Raw genomic sequence first — 6,918 nt, 5'->3', positions numbered from 1 at the left:
ACAAACTTCTGAAAAAAACTTTGCCACTATAAAGCAACAATGCAAATCCTGACAATTTAAAAGCATGACTACTTTATCTGATTCAGTATAATCAATCATGGAGTCTAAAACTTGGGGTAACAAACTGGATCGGAGTTCTTGGTATAATAAGCAGTTCAAGAGAATGTGTGGGATGGAATCCAGCTGTCCTATGCTACAGGGACAAAACCTCTTGTCGCTTGGAAGACCTTTAAGTCTTCCTCTGTGTAGTGGAGATGGCATGATGTTAAATCTAGCCAGCATATAGGCTCTCCTGTGTATGGGGTTTGTGAGCGCTGTAATATAATAGGCTGGGTATCCCTGCATGAAAGGAATTGACATATTCAATGACGAACAAGATTTATTTGCCAAGCTCTGCAGTTGTTAATAGTCCATTGCTAACAACCTCTATTTAATGAGAACAAAAGTTTCAGTGAAGGTTAGCATATTGAAGGAGTCACTGTCATGAACCAGTTCCCCAATCTTTGCTGTAACCATTGTGCACCATTTAGAATGGTGGAGTTCGCTCAAGGTAAGTTGGATCAATGAATTTCTGGAGCTTCGGTAGTGAATATTTAACCAGAATTTTATAATGGTTAACCAGATAGTTGCTTCTATAGAATATTGGCCAGATTCTAAACATAAGACTGCGTATGAGACGCAGTTTGGCACGCCAAATAGTTTGTGCAAGAATTTGGAGTGGAATGATTTGATAATGCTGTTATTCAGAATTAGCCAAATAGGAGCTCCATAGAGTAGCTGTGCTCTTACCTTCGCTTGAAAGACTTGCAGAGCTGGGGGAATATATTGGTTACCCTTAGAGTAATAAAACCTCTTGATGGCGCTAATACTTGATTGAGCCCAGGCCAGTGCATATTTTAGATGAGTGGACCATGACAAGTTATTAAACCAAAGTCCTCGGTACTTGAAGGTTTTTACTTGCTCGATATAATGGCCCTTTATCTTCCAGGTTTGCTTTTTGTTGCTTTTCCCAAAGATCAGAATCTTAGTTTTATCATAGTTCACCTGCAGATCATTTGTCTCGCAAAAGTCAGCAAATTTATGCAGGAGTCTTATTAAACCCACACGAGTGAGGGACAGTAGGGCTGCATCATCCACAAATAGCAGAAGAGTGACATGCTTTGGGCCAATCTTAGGGCTATGCCAGTCCACCCGGGCCAGGGCTATGGGGAGATCATACAAGAAGATGTTGAATAGTAAGGTAGCTAAGACGCAGCCTTGTTTGACTCCCTTTTTTACCTGGACCGGGTTTGATAGAAATCCCCTATGGTCTTTCACCTGGCATGAGTTTTGGGTGTGCAGTTGTTTAATCAGGAAGAGAAGTCTTGGATCGATGTTAAGGGCTGCAAATTTTCCCCAGAGTTTTTCTCTGTTCACCGAGTCGAATGCTCCCTTGAGGTCCAAAAAGGCCACATTTAGTTTGGAAGAGCTGTTCTTGCAGTATTTATTAGCTAAGTGGGCCAGGATATGGGCCTGGTCTAGTGTTGATTTCCCCTTGGAAAAGCCCACTTTTCCATGGGGCCGATAATGCTGTTTTGCTTGACCCATAACTCTAATCTAGTCAGGAGAAGTTTAGCATAAAGCTTCCCTATAATAGAGATCAGGCTAATGGGTCGATAATTTGCTAGATCGTTTTGGTCACCTTTTTTGAATATTGGGACCAGCACGGTGGAAGTCCATGCCTTCAGCATTATCCCCTTTTCGTTGATCCTTGTAAAAAGATTTGCAAGCAAATCTGCCCATCATTGTGGGTTTGCTTTCAATATTTCGAGGATAATGGCATCGCTGCCTGGAGCCTTGTTTGACTTTAAGTTCTGTATCAAGGGGATGATCTCTTGACAATTTACCGGATCCCAGTTTGGACCCACTGGGATTTCATTGTTACCATTGGCTTGGATGGGATTAGTTTCGGCAAACACTTTTGAGAAGTACTCGCCCCATCTCTCTAAGGTAATATCTACCCTAGGTAGTCCCTGGGGATAGTTTGTCCTGTTTATTATTGACCAGAATTACTTTGTGCTGTTTGTTTGGGATGCCTTTAACAGCAATTCCCAATCAGCTACGATACGGGCATTATGTTTTTGGCCCATGAGCAATTGGAGTTGTTGTTTAGATTCTCCGATTTTTGTGAGGAGGAGGTCATGATGTATAGAGCAATAATCATTGTAGAGCGAGTGTATCTGTTTGTTTATTATTATACACTCTTTATCAAACCAGCTTTTAGGTCTGTCACTAGGTTTCCTCGGTATTTGTTGCCAATCGTGTAATTTTGAAAAAATAGATTTTACAAGGGATTCAAACCCTATGATCGCCTCCTCGATAACTAAGTTCTCAATTATCTTGCCTTTCATGGACAAAACTCCTTGGGAGCCTAGGATATCTATACACACCCCCTCCATCCTTCCGTTCCACTTCAATCTGGTGTATTGTGGATAAATTTGTTCTAGTGCGGGAGTATTTCTTCTATCCAATTCCAGGATAAGGAGGAGAGGAAGGTGATCACTCAGCAAGTAGTTGTCTACGGCAAATAGATCAATACAACTTGCTATAAGGGGAGAGGTCAAGATATAGTCTATTACACTGGAGCCCCTTGATGAAGTGAAGGTATAGTCTCCTGAGTTTGGAAATTGGATGAGCCCGTTTAGCCAGAACAGGTTAAGCTGTGTGGCCATTCTGATCAAGCATTTCCCAGCTTGGTTGCATATTTGATCCTTAGAGTGTCGGGCTTCTGGTGTTAATAAGGAGTAGAAGGGGTCTTCATCCAGGCCCTCTTCTCTCATCGAGTTCAACAAGTTAGTGCCTACCCTTGCATTAAAGTCACCTGCTAGAATAAAATCACACAAGGGGTTCTTGCACTATTAAGGTATTATAAGAAATAGCAGTTTGATGCTTTCCCCCCACCCCCCAGCCAGCTATGTTCCACGATATGAACAGAGTTTTTGCACTTGTATTTTGTCATTTAGTGTTTGGTAGCTGGATTCCAAACAGTTGGTATCAGACTGGGGGTTGTGCCAGTTTGCTTGGATGGAGAAGATTGATGGAAGTCGGTTCCTATTTGGTTAAGCAAACCTTGGGAGTCTATAAATATGCAGCCGTTTGGACGCTTTTCATCTCCCGTTGGCACGGACAAGTTGGTAATGAGTGACTCATCAATGACTTCCATTTGGTACTCTTTTGGGGCAATGTTTATTTCTGCTTCGACTCTGAGTAGCTCTTGTGCCCAGGTTGGGCCAGCTGGAGATGAATGATTGTAAGTGGCTCTAAGTGCTGGAGGATCAAGCTCCAGCTCACCGCCTTCCTTTAAATCCTGGGTAAGATTCATGAGTGAGGCCTCCTGGATTGTATTTTCTACTTCACATGTAGTTTGACCCTCTGGATGGATCCTAGTGGTGGCAGCTTTTATATAGCTTTGAACTTGTCGTGGGTTTGGCTTGTCTGCGGTCTTATTGTAGGGTCTCGCCATTGATGGAGAGTCTCTCTTGCTTCCTATGAAGGGAAAAGGGGTTAAACATGCTGCTTTGTGGATCATCAAACAGGGATCTGGATGTAAGAAAGAAAAAGTCTCTGGTTGTGCGTCTTGGGCTATCTTTGGGTTTACATGTTGTATTGTAGTTTTACCAGTAACAAAAGCTCCCAAGGTTGCTGAAGAAGTGACTTGTTTAAAAATAGCTTGTTTAGAAATCCTTAAACTAGATGCCCACATGCAAGAATATGATTATATGTATTGCTCCGAACTAGAAAAGGTTCGAGACATTGGATGGAGAAGCGGCTGAATGGTTTGTGGAATTGTTTGAAGTAGACGCGGAGGAGCTGAATTCAGTGGCTGAATTACTGCAAGGACTGCATCTCCGTTTCGAGGATAGAGATGTTGTTGACAAGGGTAAGAAAACCTTAAAGATGATCCGGCAGGGCAACAAACCATTTGCCGACTTCGCCCAGCAATTTCCAGCTGCGGCCAGTAAAATCACTGAATGGCCAGATCGCATGAAATGTGAATACTTCTATGAAGCTGTTGACCCCGAGATTCGTCATTGAGCTGCCATGAACAACGAACCCCGCACCATAGCCGAGTGGATCAAAGTCAGAAGTATCATTGCTGGCCGGCTCAATGGCTCTAAAGGGATGGTGACCAAACCCCAACCAACTAAGCAAATGTCAGTGTCAGCCAAAAAAGCATCCACCTCCACGACTCCATCTACTACCGCTTCTGAAACCACTTCTGAGAGACGCCGCCGATTAGGTCTTTGCCTTTACTGTGGTGAATCTGGACACATGGCTGCCAACTGCCCAAAGAAAGCCAAACCTGGGGCCCCGCCTCAGAAAGCAACTGCCAAACCACCCTGTCATTCAACCACTCCGAAGGCATCCCAAGGCGTTTCCAAAGCACTGACTGCAGAGGAATTAGATTCCTCTGAGGAGAGGGAAGACCCAGCCGAAGTTGGACTCTCTATGGCAGTTCCTGAAACCTCTGAGCCTCCAAAAGCTGCAGTGAGTGATGGTGGCACCCCCATTACTTTAATGACTACCTTGACTAATCCAGCAAAAGACACGCGTATTCTAGCACAAGACCTGGTGGACTCGGGTTGTTCCCACTGCCTTATGCGCCCGCAAATAGCAGAGGAACTTCGACTGGAACTGATCCCCTTAGCCAGACCCATTCTGTTCATTCAAATGGATGGTAGTTCGTTGGGTGGGGAGGGCCAACTCGTTTCAAAACCGAACCCATACTCCTATGGTGCGCAGAGCATTGGGAATGCCGCAGTTTTATCTTGGCCCCGGTGGCAAGGTACCCAATAGTCCTTGGTATGTCTTGGTTGGAAACACATGACCCCACCATCTGCTGGGTACCCTGTATTCAGAGAGAAAGTCCATTTTACTGATCTGCCTTGCGGGGACCACATGCATGAAGGGGAACCGCCCAAAATGACTATCCCTGCCTCAGCTTCTGAAGTTGCCTCCCATCCAGAGTTGCCCGGGGTGCCAAGGCACTATTGGGATCTTTCCAAGGTGTTTGAAGAACAGGAGTGTAATCAGTTGCTGCCCCTCCGGGATACTGACTGTAAAATTGAATTAATTCCGGGAGCCAAACTCCCAAAAGGGCAGATTTGTCGCATGAGTCCTACTGAAGAGGCTGAATTGTGGGCGTTTTTGGATAAAAACTTGGCGCAAGGTTTTATCCGGAAGGTGACCAGAAGTACTTATGCGGCACCGGTGTTATTTGTTAAGAAAAAGGATGGCTCCCTAAGACTATGCACTGATTATAGGGGTTTAAATGCTGTATTGATCTCCAATAAATACCCCTTGCCATTGATTAAGGACTTATTAGATGCCTTAGGATCTGGTCGGATTTTTACCAAGTTGGACTTGCGAGAAGCTTATTATAGGGTCCGGATTGCCGAAGGCTATGAATATCTTTCTGCCTTTAATACTAAGTTTGGACAGTTTGAATATCTCGTAATGCCATTCAGATTAAACAGGGCACCTGGGGCTTTCATGTCTCTGATCAATGAGGTGTTGCAGGATTTGTTGTTTAAAGATGTGGTGGTGTACTTAAATAATGTGTTGATTTATTCGGAGAATGAGGAGGAGCACGTTAAATTAGTCCGGACTGTACTGCGACGACTCCTCGATAACTCCTTATTCGTAAAATTATCCAAATGCACCTTCCACCAGGAGAAATTGGACTTTATTGGATACAGAGTCTCGTCTATGGGGTTAGAGATGGACCCCACCAAGGTAGAAGTGGTGGTTAATTGGCCCACTCCATCATCCCACCAGGAACTGCAGTCGTTCCTGGGATTTGCAAATTTCTACTGTGATTTTATCCCACAATTCACCCAAATTGCACTGCCTTTGACTGATTTGTTACGCATAAAGGGTAAGGGGCCACAAGCCACAAAACCGGGTACCCCCTTGCATGGACTGACAAGTGCCAAGATGCATTCCAGCAACTCAAAACCGCATTCACAATGGAACCTATCCTGGCACATCCTGACCCTTCCCTTCCCTTTGTGGTTCATGTGGATGCTTCTGATAAAGCACTAGGTGCAGCCCTTTTTCAAAGAAATAAGGACAGTAAGCTCACCCCTTGCGCTTATTTGTCCAAGAAATTTTCTGGACCGGAACTGAACTGTGGGGGATAAGGAGACTGTGGCTATTAAGGAAGCCCTTCGCACTTGGCGCCATTGGTTGGAGGGGGCTACACACCCTTTCCAGGTTTGGTCTGATCACAAGAACCTGGCGGCTCTCTCGACTCCTAGCAAGATGTCCGCTAAACAATTACGATGGCAGATTTCTTTACCCATTTCCAGTTTATGGTGCATTTTTTCCCTGGGAAAAGCAACCGTTTGATGGACGCCCTTTCCCACCTTCCAAAGGGGACAGAAACTTCTTTACACACCATTCCACGGACTGTTTTATCTCCGACGCAATTGGACCTGGCTGTCACCAGAGCCCAAACTCGCGCACATCCCAGTCTGGCTCCACCTTCGGTCCCGCTATTCGTCATGCCCCCTTACACAATGACATTGTTATGCCTTTCTTATAAGACCTCCTTCTAGCAGGGAGGAACCCCGTCCCGGAAAATGAAAACGATCCTACACTGGTTTTAAAGGATAGGGTGTGGCGAAGGGGGGACTGTTGGTACATTCCGCCTTCTCTACGTAAGCAGGTACTCCTTGCTGGGCATGATGCTAAACAGGCGGGGCATTTCAGATTTTTGAAACCGCTTCCTTTACTGCGCTGGCAATTTTGGTGGCGTTCTATGCGCAAGGATATTGAAACGTACATTAAAGGCTGTCCTACATGTGCAGAGGCCAAGTCCATTCCTGGCAAATCCCATGGTTTATTACAACCCATTCCTCCTGCCTCCTATCCATG

This window comes from Sphaerodactylus townsendi, linkage group LG08 (genome assembly GCF_021028975.2).
Source record: "Sphaerodactylus townsendi isolate TG3544 linkage group LG08, MPM_Stown_v2.3, whole genome shotgun sequence".
Classification (NCBI taxonomy): Eukaryota; Metazoa; Chordata; class Lepidosauria; order Squamata; family Sphaerodactylidae; genus Sphaerodactylus; species Sphaerodactylus townsendi.
This window is presented reverse-complemented; position numbering follows the sequence as displayed.